Here is a 16,532-nt window from a genome sequence, read left to right on the forward strand (position 1 = left end):
TGATGCCAGTCCATCTCCTTGGGGTATTGGTAGACCATGTGCTGCATGAAGAACATATGAGTTTTGCTTAGTTTTATTGTAATGTTTAAGTGGGCGTGTGAGCATATGTGGCCATTTGCGTTTCTCGGATTGATTAATTTGATTTTAAAATCAGGCTGTTGGATTGGTGAATTTGTAATACTAAAGTAACAGTTATGTGTTTGAGGACAATCAGTCTGTCTTTCCACAATTGTTTACAAGTCACCAGTAGTTGCTGGGACATAGTGATCCGTATCTGGATGATCCATTTTTGATTGGATTGATAGCAATAAAAGAGAGCCAGCGTAGTGCAGTACAGACAAATTCCATGTGTATCAATAAATGCCACATGTCCACAGGATATGGATTAGGTTCAATGAGAGGATGTGGAAGGAACCAGAGTACTCAAGCAGGACAGGCAGACAGAAGTTTTCATTATGATAATGAGTTTGTCATCAACTGCCTGAATAGTTGCCAACTCATTGCTCTGAAATCCAACCATTAATTATGTAGGAGGGAGATGAAAATGGTACAGCTTACAGCCAGATAGGGACTTTCTAAATCATCTACATGATGAATAACTATGTGATGAGCCATTAGTTGGTGAGAACAACAGAGCTGAAATGTGTTCTTTTTTCCAATATAAGTGGGGCCTTTGTAATCATGAGTGAATCAGGAAAAATGCAGAGTAAGAGGGCACATAATAATGATAAGGTGGAATGCTTCCCCAGTGAGGGATTTTGCAATGGTTAGTGGCTAGGTCTCTCTATGTGAGCACAGTGAAGGTGCTGTGCCTGACCTTTGACCCCCTCACCTCTGACCTGTGCCCCTTCCTAGTCGACTTTGGAACTTGGATCCGTCCATCTGTAGGTTATATTTATGAAAGGCGCAGCTCTCTCTACTCTGCCTGCCTCTTCAGCCGATACACTGAATGTTTGTGCATTCCATTGCGAATATCATATGAATTTTAGCAACCCTAGAGCGGCTCATTTTGTTTAGTACTCCTTCTTTATTTACAGAGAATGTTGTCATACCAAGCATCTATTCACAGTTTGTCTTCTTTAAAGAATGTTTTGACATTGACAGACGTTTTATACTTCACACAATGTTATGATTTCGACTTATTATCTTGAATTCTTGGTTACTGTTGATGTATAGTGAAACTGTTGACATCACAAGACAATATTTTGAGTTAGAGCATATTATTTGCTTTAGTGTTTGTTGAAATGCATTTAAGGAATTCCTACATGTCGCAAAATGTTTTGATTTTGTGACAATATACTACATTAGGGTGTTTTTATCGCGCATTCCACTATCGTTACATTTTGGAAGATATTACGGTATTAGGACATTTAGGAAATGTTCCACCATCAAATGACACTATAGGGCTGGCTTGCTGATATAGTGTACTGACACATTCCCCTCTAAAGTTGGGAGCCTCTGTGAAGCAAAGCTTCTTATAAGCGTGAACTGCAGCAGCAGACGTGGGGGAAAAAGAGATGATCTCACATTCTATTCAGTGGTACCAGTGTACACATGGGTTGTTGTGCCCTGTACTGAGGTGGGGAAGTCCATTTTTCACAAAGCCCATAGGGCCTGGCCTACTATATATACTGATAACTAAGCACCAAGAACAATGCTTTAGAACTTGACCCTCAGGGTAGCGAGGCGTACAGTCCAAGGCTTACTCAGGGTGTTGGTGTGGTGTTAGACAACAATGGACCTAATATCACCCAGTAATGCAATGTCTAGCCAATTGTTTGCAAGAAAAAGTAAGATATAATGTGCTATTTCTTAATACTACACAAAGATGTGGAACACCATAATGCAAGAATACTGGTTATATACTATTATCTGGCAGTTAATGAAATATGCATCCTGAAGGAAAATCTATACAAGTGCTCCTCAAGCTATGCTCGGTGAGGAGTCTTCTACAAGTTAAGGGTACCATGGTAAGTCTAATAGGTTGTATTGCTTGTGGGCAAACCAATTTAGTCAGTTGCAGTTTTCCACCCCAGATGGGTCTTGCATTGAGAGATAGTCTGGTTTACTTACTCTTGTTGCGCCCGGGACTTCCAATTTGAGGGCACTGCCATTGCATTCAGTTTGCTGTCCAATTTGCCCCCTCCCACCACCTCCAGAATATATACAGCCTTCCAGATGAAGAATCACTGACAGGGAGTGTGATCAGAGTGCTTCTCACACAGAAAAGATAACACCTCATCCAAACAAGGAGCGCAGCTCACCCATAGGGGTACTCTAGCTGACTCCGGAGCCCCGGCTCTAGAAAGCCTGCATGGTATCACAGGGGTCACTAAGGATTTAATGCACTCACAGGTACCACACAAATCTGTCATTCAGCCCTTCACTGCACTCAGTCCTGTGTCAGGCCCAGAGCTAAGCTCTTCACCACCGCTGGATGTGCTTTCACTGCCTCCAGAATTACAAACTGAATGTTGGCCACACATTCACAGGTTCAAATTGTGAAAGAGGTGTAGTGCACCAGGGCACAGAGGAACTCCTTCAGGTAAGCTTTAGTTGATGCCCTTCTCTTCTTTCCCCAGCAACCCAGCTAATCACTCTCAGGATAGGAAGGCGGCCAAGGAAATCCTCAAGTGCTAATCAGGGCAATCTGGGGAAAACTAAGGGAGCCAGCCACAAACTCTGGATAGTGCCACTGTCACCCTAGGTGCTATGTTGTTGTGTTTCTATCTAGGACCCTAATTCGATATTCCTGATTTATGCCCTTATGGGTTATAATAAATAGTATCCTTATAAAGGCATAAGAATCATATCCATATTTAGTAATAGCCCATGCAGTCCAAATACGGCAAGGCTACTCCCCTAGACTCCTAGAAAGTACAACAAACCAAGCCTCCAGCAGCCCGGGAATTCCCCCTGCTTTTGTTTTGATTTGCACAAGAACTCCGGGAGTCCAGAAAGAACTGTTAGTTCTCAGTGACGTCTTATGTCCATCCTTACGTCAAACCCGGCACCTTTCAGGTATAAATATACCAACGTTGCCTTAAGCAAACACACGGTGGTTTGGAGCAGAGCGGCTGTCTACTTGCCCGACGCCCAGCTGATGCGAGAGCCGAAGGAAGCCGACCCTCCCTTGACGCACTGAGAGAGAGACGCTGTCTTTTCTCTTGCTCAGAAATCCAGCTCTGGTGTTTCCAGTCACCCTTGCGGGTTGCTGGGAGATCGAGTCCTGAGAGAGAGATACAAGACCTCCTACATTCTAGAACCAAGGTACGGAGCTGACTAAACCCTTAAGAGATTTCTTGACTCAGATTCTTGGCAAAAACCAACTTAACTTAAACTGCAACTTACTTACTCCTTCCCACGTATTAGGCTTAGGTCAGGTACACCGGGGTAGGTGTATCTTAGAAGCACCAGTTGAGTACGTTAGTCAATGTTTTTATGTATGTATATATTTTATCCGTTTTAAAGTATCATATGGCTAAGAAACCATATCAATGCTTTTACAGTATTATTTCATAATACTCCTTTTACTGTACGCACTTTACTTCATGATAAGTATTGCAATTGTGGCAACTCACTTCTCTTGCATGAGAAAGAAGACTGCTCAATAAATAACACCTTTTATGGAAAATGCCCACCTCTCTATTTCTCTGCACTCTGGTGAAACTAAGTATGCACGATTGACTGAGTTAAATAGTTGTCTATTGTTTTCACACAACTTTAGAGATACACTCTTTATTCTGAGGGAGCAAAGTTGTCATGTTTATGCGGTTGTCAGAAGCTAATCCCTTCTTGTCTATTCAGGGAAGTTAAACTCCTCCTTGTTTACTCGAGAAAGTTTCTAGTGACCTCTGAGCTAGCTGGCAAAACTAATTAAGTCTAATATAGTTAGTAGAGACCTAGTCGACCTCAGTCCTACGTCTACACTGCTGTTTATATTATTCCAATGCGCAGAGCCTATAGGGAAAATAGGAACTACACTACATGGCGCCCAACGTTTGGTAAGGCAATAATCTAACGCAAGACGCTAGAGTAACTCAGTCGTGCTTTTTCACACAGACCCTTTTTCCCGTAAATACTCCAAAAGACGTCTGGAGTGGGCAAAAGGTTAATATCCACCGCAACTTAGTGGGAAGAGATTCCTATGTATTAGTTTTTGGTTTAGTCAACGTTGAAGGATACAGTGTTCCAAAATATTGTGCACCTAATCTTTGTTTTCCTTGAAACTTGATCTGCAACAAAAAAAACTTTCTGTCAGTAAAATGCGGGAAGGTGACGAAGAAAGAGATGCTTCAGCAGCTCAACTTATAGCGGATGACAAAAGTCTCTAAGAAGAAGACCCGAATGCTATAATAATTCCGGTAAATGTAAGAAGAACTATAACTATTAAACTTATAGAAAATGGACTATCACCAAGAGGTGGTACAGTCATATTTGTGGTAGAGGCCCATGAATATCGGCAGACAGAGGTATTCTATTCATGGATACATTTTCCAGCAGCACACGCTGTGACACAAGATTTCCACTATTACAAAATAGAGGAACCTCCGGATGAATACGCTCCTTTCGAGGACGTTAAAATCCCACTTACTTACCAAGAGCACCTGCTGTGGTTTAATGGCGTCCTAAAACATCAAAATCACATCTCCAGGCTCGGTCCACTAGGTACACCAGGAGCCACGTGGCCGGTTCTAGCCAGCTACACACCACATCCAGACATTGAAAAAATGTCAGACCGAGAACTATTAGCTCAGCTAAAACAACTCATTAAAATACATAGACAATTGGTCCAATATGTCATGCGGACTTCAACAGTCCAACCAGCAATAAAAAATCCACAGATCACCCCTCACCAGGGGAACACAAATAAAATCACACCACAGAATATACAATCAGCAATTGGCAAAATTCCCGCAAAACGGGAACAAATTCCATTCTGGTTAGCCCAGAAAATCACTCAAATAGAGGCGGTATTTCGGGATATTACACCTCATGAGAAACACAGAATTCTGACTATCTGTCTTCCAATGGGGATCGCACCACATGTGGAGGACTGTGACACTTGGGGCACAGTCTTTGCTTCGATTTACACAAATACACATGGTGTTCCGACCATGGCGGTTATACCAGACGTACTAAGACAGATTCAAAATGAATACGGTCCAGAACCTGCTTTAACTCTGGGTATGAAATTACTGAAAGACTTCAAGCAGGTCTCGGCTATATTATTAGCCAACATAAAAGGAGAAGCAGCATTTGTGGCGATCCGCCAGAAATTGAAAGAAACAGATATAGCAGAACAACCTTTTGAACTTGCCAGAATCATAGAAAAATCCTATGAAGAACTAGGTAGAGATAGTTTGGGTGGGAAACCAGTAAAACCCCAACTACTTGAAAATCCTGAAAAAACATTTATTAAAAATAATCTCAATACTCCAAAAAAGAGTTGGGAGGGAAATAAACAATCCACTCCCAGGGAAAAATGATTCCAGTCCAGAGGAAGGTCTCCTCAACGGAGAGATAGATCTCCAGAACGAGGTGGCAAGTCTCCCCAGAGGGAGCACTCAGAGAAAAGATACAAACTTAGAGATAGGGATAAATTAAGAAAACCTGATAGATATCAAGATATTGATACACGTCCCTCTCGAGCTTTTCAGACTTCCTCACAGAAATCGGAAAGAAGAGGACGGTCAGAACAGAAAGAAGAGCACGTCAAGTCCAAAGACAAGGAACCTGCTCATCAAAGTAAAAAATTACAATTTCCAAAGAAGAAGGTAGCTAGTATTAAGATAAAACGTGCTGAGGATTCTGAGGACACAATTGAAAAACGGAGAGTGGGCCCAGACAATGCTAGACAGCGCAGCAGAAGTAACCATAGCTCGCAAGATCTTGATGAATCTTCTGGACAGTGGACACGAATGAATACATTCAAGTGGAAACTGCAGACACCAGAGTTAGCGAACCCCATAAATTATACGAAATAACATTACCTATAGAGGGGGACAGGACTAGGAAAGTAAGGGGTTTCTTCTGGGATAACCTTTCGAAAGGCTATGACATCCTGTTAGCTGAAAAAGACTGGCCATCAGAGTTTGTCAGGGAGTGCCCTCATGGCGAAGAAATTATTATGCCTGCCTTCTCAAATCATATTCCAATTCATAAAAAATATACATTTGCAAGAAAATGGGCAGTGGTCCAAGCTCCTGCATTATATAAAAATCATGTAGGATGGGATGAGGATTCTCCTCCTCACAAAATCCAGTTAAAAAATCAACCCACTGCACAAAGGCAGCACCCAGTTAAACAAGAATCTAAAAAGCAAGTCAGGGAGATCTTAGATCAACTTGAATATCAGGGGGTGATTGAAACTTGCACCTCACAAATGAACAATCCTTTGTTTCCTGTCTCCAAGCCAGACGATTCATATTGTCTAGTTTTGGACTACAGACACCTAAACTCTTGCTGCAAAACATTTGCAGTACAAAACTCACACAGCGGAGCACTAATGAATAACATCGTGCGCAAAAAATATAAAACAACATTAGATATCTCAAATGGATTCTTGTGTCAAATCATTGCACCTGAAAGCAGGTATTTGATCGCTTTCTCAATAATGGGATCGCAAAAACAATTCTGTCGACTCCCACAGGGGTTCAAGAATAGCCCAGGATTATTCTCAGCAAGAGTAACAGAGTTACTACAAATGTATGATGATGAGGCATTATCATATGTCGATGACATCTATCTCACAGATGATGACCTGGAGACACACTTGAAAAGAGTGAACACCATAATACTTGGGTTTGCAGCTGAAGGGTATAAATTCAACTTTAAAAAGTCACGAATTGCTCATCTAACTGTCCTGTTTTTAGGATATGAATTATCAAGTGAAGGCAAAAGCCTAGCAGACAATTTCTTAGAGAAATGTGCTGTACTCCAAGCTCCAAAAACGCTGAAGAACTTACAATCAATACTAGGATTCCTGAATTTCGGAAGAACATACATTCTAAATTATGCAGAGAGGGTTAAACCTCTCTATGAATTAATAAAACCTGATTTCAAACCAATGAATTGGACTCAGAAACTCACAGAAATTTTAAGATCATTACAAACAGACATGTTAACCAAAACAAAATTGCAAACACGCGAAAACATACGCAACCTTGTAAACCGAGTCATCCCAGGAAGATGCGGATTCACGTACCTGACCTCTAATGAGGGAGAAACAGTACCAATAGCTTACAAATCACATTTGTACACACAAGCTGAAATGAAATTCAGTTCTACTGAAAAACTTCTAATAGCAGTTCAAACGGCTGTAGCAATAGAAAGAACCCAAGCCCAAGGCAGGAGGATATCTGTTTTAATAGCAGAATCAGACCTTGAGGCATTAACAAGCCCACGCAATCTAAATGCAGTGGAATTAAATCCAAAATGGATACAATGGGAAAATTATCTTGCTGCAGAAGATGTGAAGCACTATTTTGACCCGAAAATGAAAAAACTAGAAAATCTAGAATATGAAGAAGAATGTCCTCTGCCGACCGAAATCCTGCCTCTGGAACATTACGGCTGTATAATGTATACAGACGGATCAGCACAACCCGCAGTTGGGGGTAAACAAGCATACAGTGCTGCGTGCGCGATTGTTAAAGGTCGTTGGCACGAAGGAAAATTTAGACCACTGGTCTCTATAACTCAATCTCTAAGAGATTGTTCGGCTCAGCGAGCTGAACTACTAGCATTTAAGATGGCACTTGAAATTGCCGATCGCGAATTCCCCACACTAATAGTGTGCGATTCGCATTACTGCGTCAAGTCTTACAATAATGACATGCAGACCTGAATTAAAAACGGTTACAAAGATGACACGGGTGCCACAATAAAGCATAAAAAGCTCTGGGAACAGGTAGTTCTTTTGCAGAAAGAACTACAAAAGACTCACGTGATACATACACTGAGTCATCAACGTGATGACGTTCACGTTGCAGGGAATTCATTGGCTAACAGAGCCACAGCGGAAGCGGTTCAACCGGCTTCCGTAGCCACAAAAAAGCGTTCTAAAAAACACATAGACGGGGAAACCATGCTAGCGGTAAAAGCCTCATTAAAAGGCGACTATGAAGCATTACCTCTCGGCTATCCACTCAATAATACATACATAATTGATGCAAACTCCGTTCCTTTTGCTCAAATCCCTGGAGTGGGGGACAGAGTAATTCCAAACACGAACCGGAGAGTCTTATTAATAGCAGACGCACATATGGGAGAGGGTCTAAGGCACCAAGAGATCGTGAAATCTCTAAAAGAATTACAATCAGAATACTGGTGGCCGGGGATGAGCCTGCAAAATTAAAAATTTGCAAAGGATTGTCCAGACTGCAATCGAGATCGCAGTCTTGAACCAGACCAGACTACTGCCAGGACACCTTTATTAGAAAGCATAAGGCGATACACAAAAATCCAGCAGGAGAAATGCGATCCCATAAATATTAAGACTAGATTCACTTAAAATGCAGGCCCCAGCGCTCGGCTGACGCCAGAACTGTTATAAAAGATTTGCGAGTCTTTATCGGCACATACGCAATTGGCATGCTACATTCTGACCAGGGTCCTGCGTTTAGCTCTCGAGCTTACAAAGAGGCCATGACCAGCATGGGCATTGCATTGCGGTACTCTTCTCCCTTCCATCCTGAGGGAAATGCAGTAGTGGAAAGAAAAAACCGTGACATAAAGCAATCTATAACGACGAGGGTATTAGGTTCGGGTGATGGGTGGGTCAAACATTTAACAAGTGTCCAACGTAGTCTTAACAATCTGCCAAGAAATTCTCTGAAAGGTCTCACTCCCTACGAGCTATTGTTCGGCACTAGAATGCACATCCACTATCTAGATTGTCAGACTTCAGTGGTAGAAGAAAAACCCTTTGATATCAAAGATCGTTTGGCTGTTTTACAGGACTTAAATGAAACAAGAAGAAGTCTGAGTAATATAAAGTCAAAGCCAACAGCCACTGAAGAGAAACCACCTGTCCCAGCAAGACCTGTCTGGATTCCAAAGATTGGGATCTAGTCAAAAAGAAAATCGCGGTGAAGAAGGAATGTGGGCCTTCTTACAGAAAAGCAGTACCTGTCTTAGCTGTCAGCGGAACAAGATCAGTAGTACTACCGCCCCTTGCTGGTAAAAAGGAGAACCGAGTTGTATCCATCGACCTGGTAAAACCACAATCATGTGGCCAATAATAAGTAGTAGGCCCAGTGAACTCCCAAGAAATAGCAGAAGACCAAATCTTGCTACAATCCAAGAGGTTCAAACTGAAAGACTAATCACATTTGATAAACCTGCAGTGAATAAAAAAGGACTATGCAACAAAGCCATGGAACTTGTGCCTCTTGAAACCCAAATTGCAACATTTCGTCAAGAAACACCTGTCTAACAACGATGTAGCCTCAGACTATGCTAATGAAACAAAGAAAGATGCAAAGACAAATGAGAATCCGGAAGCAATTCCGACAATTGACAGAACTGCATCTGGCTACTTCATCAATTTCGATGACTTTTCTGAAGATCCAAGCGAGCATGAAGAAACGCCAACAACAAAAACTTTCAAAGAAAAAATGACTGAACTTTTTCATCAACTAAAAGAAACTTATCTGATTTCACCATGGATTGAATTTTGGATTGTGTTAGGTGTACTTTTCCTACTGCTTTGGCTCATCATGGTTCTATGTTTGGGAAAATTCATTGATGGAAAATATAGTACAATGGACACAGCAAGTCAGAACATCAACTTGGTCCTAAAGCCTCACACATCCTCTCATCTCAAGAAAAGAGAACTGTCACCAGTGAAAATCACAGCCAATCCAATATCCGGTGGGGTAGCATGGGACAAAATGGATTATGAAATCTATGGCCCGATTGAGCTCTTGAAATATCCACACCAATTTAAGGTTTCCTTAAGTGACTTTGTGACACCAAGTACTTTCTCTGATGATTGGGACTTTGAAAATATTAATAATATGATGTCAGATTCAGTAATGTCAACAAAATTTGCAGAACATGATTACTTGCAGGGTTCATCAAAATATGAAGAAATGTACTGTTATAATCATTTTGGTCATCACTATTTGCATAAATCTGCTCAACCTAGAAATGTTTTAAATTATAATCAATGGGAACATTGTCCAACACCGCCAAAAGGCAGTTTGAAAACATTTTATGAGAAATTCACATACTTCGCAGGGTTTAACAACAGTGATCCAGAAACGTTTTATTTTAAAATGTTAAATAAGACAGGAATGAAAACAATGTTGACAAATACTAAATTGATTATTCTGAAAAATTTCATGAAAAAATTATTACATTTGGTTTTGAATTTTGGAAAAACATTGAAACAAAAACCATGTGGGGTTCAAAAGACTGGCAGGTACAAGGTCTAGAAGCATTATTTAGAGCATGCATGATCCCAGAACAGATAATATTCTTGAATGACACCATTCAACAGACCACCTGTCTTGGTTTAGCCAAGATAAAAGACTTAAACAAACCGTCTATTCCAAAGCCGATGCCTGATAGTAATAGCACTACAGATGTGGAGATAGACGTATCCCATATTTTATACCAAAACAGACCAAATCCTGATTGGAAAAAATGGTTGATCTGGCCCACAGACACAAATAACTGTCAAGATAGATTCCTGAACAAAACACAGGGGTTTAAACAGACCAGGCCAGACCCAAGATATTCCCAGAGACAACATCCAGGGATAGTTACAACATACAGTGTAGGGAAACTATGCCTCGAATGGCTACAGAAATCCACACTGGCTGAAATTAAGCAACACTTGACTTTACTTAAAGACGGTGCTGACTTGCGAGATTTCATACTGGGACCTCGCAAACAGCGTCAAAAACGTTTCATATACGCCGGTATATATGCGGCTTACAACGAAGCTTGGAAAGTAACACAAATTGAAACAGCTGAAAAAATACGAGAAATTGATGGTATAAATTTGGAAAAATCACTTTCTGTAGTGGACAATGGGTTAACGACTCTGTCCTCCAGAATATATTCACTGGACAGCATTGTATCATCTGCTATTGATATAAAAGATCAGGACTTATTAATGTTACAACATGGTCATTCCCAATTACGTTCTATTGTACAGCTTGACTGGACGTTGCAAAACTTGCGTTCAGGCTACGTGCCATGGCGTCTAATCAACATAACGTCATTATTTTCTATCTTTAACCTTACTGATAAACAAATCAGTTTGGCACAAAAAGGAGCAGACTAAACGAATCTGAGCATTGAAAAACTTGAGAGATTACCATTGACAATGTCAGAGAGACCTGTCATTGAATGGATAATACATGGAACAATTACAATCCCAATAACAACTTTCCAGTTTAAGTATTGCCAAAAATATATACCAGCAGGCCTGTATGAAAGGTTGGGTAAAGGATACATCAAGTCAACATGGAATTTACCTTATACACACAAATGTTATAGTGAAGGGAAAAAAGAGGTATTCCTTAGTGGTAACAATTGTAAAAAATCACTAAGCGGTACACTCCTGTGTCAAGGTATTAACTTACATGGAGCCTGCGAAGGGTCTTCAAATAACCTTTCATGTCACCTGCACGGCACTCCTGCAGCACAGATAGAGCCATTTTTCAGACAACTTTCCAATGGCAGTTATGTTCTAATAAGTGACCACAGCTGTTGTGGCATGGTGCCAGGAAAAGCCTATCTCGTGAGCGTTAGTTCCATGGTCACTTGCTGTATGCAAGTATTGTATCCAAACAAAAATCCAGACATGGAGGCGGCAATATGGCCTTCTTTTAATATCTCTTCTATTCGAATTGATACTTTAAGCAGAATGAAATCCATTCTTTTACAGACAACTGTGCCTTTAACCTCGTCCAAAGAGACGTATGATCTGCAAGTTGAAAGGACAGCAGCAGAGATACATTCCCTATTATCAACAAATTGCCCCGAGCATTTCGTAGAAATGGTAGGTCAAATCTTAAACATATCTGATACCAGTGGCATCGCACATGAATTTAAGACAATTTTTTCGGGACTGTTAACACCCTTTGAAACAATTCTGGGCATATTCCCGAATTTTGTCCATACCTTTTTCGGCGGCCTGCATCTTCTTTTGGGACTCGTAGCAGGAATTTTATTTTTGATCCTTCTGCTCCGATATGGCAAGCCAAGCCACAGACAGAACTCCAGCTACAATGGAAGAAACAATCCTAGCAATACGCTACCGAGACCGCATCACTAAGGTGCTCGGATTGGCCCAGCTAAGAGATCTAAGTGCAACCTGGTTTCTTTCATTCAGACCTATCTGGCAAGATTGCATCTTACCTGTGCTTCGATGTCTGTTATGCGGAGTAGAATGTGTGTTAGACATCTGTCTTACACTTCCATCAGCAGTACCAATGGATATCGATACTTTGCTAGGTCCAGTAAAGACTCATGCAACGTGTTGTCCCCAGAGGCTATCTATTCTGATGACGGCATTCGTTGAGACTTCACCATTACGATTAGGTGGCGGTGAAGTACAAGAGGAAAGCAGAACCAAACAGGTACAACCTTCTGTGAGCATTGCTGATCCCGACACCGATGATAGCAATCATTCTCACATACGCACAATTTCAGCATTTTCGAACTTGGTCGAACTTTCACCTGACGTTGTACACCAATTTTTTGCAAGCCTGTCTAATATGATGTTCTCCCCTGAACAAAAAGAATAACTTTTTAAAAAAACAACGAGCACACAGCGTTCCCTGAACTCTGGATTCGGCCTTCAGTTTTGATAAACAGACCTACTGAAAAACATTTGGAACTATTTTTCCCCTGAGAGCGAAATTATTTTTCCACTTCCAAAATATTTACTTTTTTTTTTGGCACACAGTAATCTGCTCAAAGTAGAACTATTCTTAGAGAACAGAGCTTCTATTTTTAGAGACACTAGAGACAATATTTTACCTCAGCCTCTAGCCCATGTACAGTATTGTATAAATATGTGATGAAATGGTCTCGACCTTCTTTTCTGTATTCAGAGCCATTTCATGTGTAATTTTCGCAATTCATTCAGCTGAATAGATATATAAATTTTTTTAACTGAATGATAACACTGCTTGAAAAGCGTACAGTACCAATACTCATTTTTCGTGTATTTTTCACATACCATTTCAAATGCGAATTTTGTATTTTGGGGTGGGTTGTTAAACACACATGCATCGTTATATGTTTAATATTGCTTAGTTTTTAGTAATGATGGACATTTATTCGTGGAGTGGGTGTTGTGTTTCTATCTAGGACCCTAATTCGATATTCCCAATTTATGCCCTTATGTGGTTATACATAGTATCCTTATAAAGGCATAAGAATCATATCCATATTTAGTAATAGCCCATGCAGTCCAAATATGGCAAGGCTACTCCCCTAGACTCCTAGAAAGTACAACGCGTTCTTTAAACAAACCAAGCCTCCAGCAGCCCGGGAATTCCCCCTGCTTTTGTTTTGATTTGCACAAGAACTCCTGGAGTCCAGAAAGAACTGTTAGTTCTTAGTGACGCCTTATGTCCAACCTTACGTCAAACCCGGCACCTTTCAGGTATAAATATACCAACATTATCTCAAGCAAACACACAGTGGTTTGGTGCAGAGCGGCTGTCTACTTGCCCGACGCCCAGCTGATGCGAGAGCCGAAGGAAGCCGACTCTCCCTTTACGCACTGAGATAGACGCTGTCTTTTCTCTTGCTGAGAAATCCAGCTTCGGTGTTTCCAGTCACCCTTGCGGGTTGCTGGGAGATCTAGTCCTGAGAGAGAGAAACAAGACCTCCTACATTCTAGAACCAAGGTACGGAGCTGACTAAACCCTTAAGAGATTTCTTGACTCAGATTCTTGGCAAAAACCAACTTAACTTAAACTGCAACTTACTTACTCCTTCCCACGTATTAGGCTTAGGTCAGGTACACCGGGGTAGGCGTATCTTAGAAGCACCAGTTGAGTACGTTAGTCAATGTTTTATGTATGTATATATTTTATCCGTTTTAAAGTATCATATGGCTAAGAAACCATATCAATGCTTTTACAGTATTATTTCATAATACTCCTTTTACTGTACGCACTTTACTTCATGATAAGTATTGCAATTGTGGCAACACACTTCTCTTGCATGAGAAAGAAGACTGCTCAATAAATAACACCTTTTATTGAAAACGCCCGTCTCTCTATTTCTCTGCACTCTGGTGAAACTAAGTATGCACGATTGACTGAGTTAAATAGTTGTCTATTGTTTTCACACGACTCTAGAGATACACTCTTTATTCTGAGGGAGCAAAGTTGTCATGTTTATGTGGTTGTCAGAAGCTAATCCCTTCTTGTCTATTCAGGGAAGTTAAACTCCTCCTTGTTTACTCGAGAAAGTTTCTAGTAACCTCTGAGCTAGCTGGCGAAACTAATTTAGTCTAATATAGTCAGTAGAGACCTAGTCAACCTCAGTCCTACGTCTACACTGCTGTTTATATTATTCCAATGCGCAGAGCCTATTGGGAAAATAGGAACTACACTACAATGTGTCCAATATGATTTACTCATTCATCTTCTTCTGGACAGTTCTGCTCCGGACAGTTTCTGGATCTTTCTTCAAGGCAGATTAATTCTTGTAGGGATACTTATTGGCACTCCAACCTCAGCAGCCCAGACAAAACCATCTTCCAAAAGAGGCACTGCTCCTTCAGCAGATGTTGCAAAGTCCCTCAGCTGACGTCCATCCCTTCTCTCCCGAAAGCTATCCAGAACCGAAGCCCTGGATCACAGAATATTTCCAAAATATCCTGTGGAGTTGTCAGATACTTAGGCTTGAACAGTGACTGGCAGATTCAGTTCTTTAGTTATACTCCTTTCTCAGACGTGGTTTGTGTATTCTGCACTGAAACCGCTTTGAGGTAGTTCCTTCACCTTGTGGACCCCTTTTCTTCCACATCAGACACTCACTTTGTCTCCAGGTGATAGTAGCGAGCATGGGGTGATGCTGGGAGGGACAACAGCTGCATGTTATCAACATTAGATTTGAGAAGCAGTTAAACCTAATCTGTTTAAATAGGGAGCACATAAAAAGGGTGGGAGCAGAATTGAGATGTTGTGTACTCCACATGTATGTGTTGATTGATAAAGTGTTTCAGTTTGTTTCTGGATGAAGCAGGTGAATAGACTAAGCAAAATGAAGAAGCGTTGGCATAGCCAATAGGTCTGACATTTGGGACCTCTTAAGTGTTTAGCCATGCAGCACGTTATCCTGCGTGCTGTCACGCCAGGGATGGTAGAGCTATACAATTACTACACACCGGGTAATGCAGTGTGATTCAAGAATACATGCTTGCCTCAGGAAACATTTATGGACACATTCCAAGGCTTAATAATGCACAGACATAAAGAAAAGTGTTTTGATGCAAGCCAACACCACTAAAACCTTATGGGTGCGACAGCATCACTAGTATTGAAAAACCTATAAAAAAAAGCAGTGAAGTACTTTCTAATGGAAGAGACATCACATAATTCCTGCCTCAGGCTTCTGTTCACCAGGCACCCTTCTCCAGAGTTTTCCAATCAAAACACTACTCGCACCATTCATTTACCAGCAAGCCCCCGCCCCCCCCTCTGTCCCAGCCCCCTGGGTATAGGAGCACTCTGTGAGAAGTTTGCCTGGTATATGATGTCCACTATTCTAGCGGGCACCTTGCACCAGTCCAATCGACCCTTATTGATGGTAGGTTATAAAGTCAACCTTATAGAAAGCTATCCTAGTGGCAGCTGTGGAGAGCAGCCTTCAGCTAAGACTTGGAGACGAGTTAAGCAAGTTGTTTTACCATTTATAATCTATTGAGTACCAAATGACAGCACACCACACAAGGTATATATCAAATATATATGTATTTATTCTAAACACAACCCCTCTGCACTCTTTATGAGATCAGAGGTAAAAGTACAATACAAGGAACTTAATTAGCATACAATAAGTTGCACAGTATACGTTTTGCCCTCTGGGCCCTCACAAACCATATACTAAGATAGTGGTATAAGAGCCAAATGAGAGTTAGAAAGCAGGTCTGGGGCCTGTGGATTGGCTGGGGCTTCTAGGAATGATCAAAGGTTAGGATGTAGGAGGCCCACTGGAGACGTGTGCAGGGTCTAAACACAGCCGCGGGTTACCATTGACTTTCTATGGGAAACAAACAAGTTACAAATTTATAATTTAAGGGTACTTCTAGGTGAACTACGATGGAACCCTTTTAGACTAGGACACTTCGAGAGTCAAGACCCACGGGAGCACCGGAGTACTCTTGTTACCTCACCCAGGGAAGCCGGGTGCATAGGTGACTTTTCGCGTCGGGTTTTGTCGTCGATTCCAATGGAGAACTGCGAAGAAGTGCTGCAGGCGACCAGAGGAAAACTGTCCGGGTGGATCTAAGTGTGGATCAGGGATGTGAAGAACCTGAAAGCAGAGGA

Source organism: Lissotriton helveticus, chromosome 12 (genome assembly GCF_964261635.1).
Source record: "Lissotriton helveticus chromosome 12, aLisHel1.1, whole genome shotgun sequence".
NCBI classification, from domain to species: domain Eukaryota; kingdom Metazoa; phylum Chordata; class Amphibia; order Caudata; family Salamandridae; genus Lissotriton; species Lissotriton helveticus.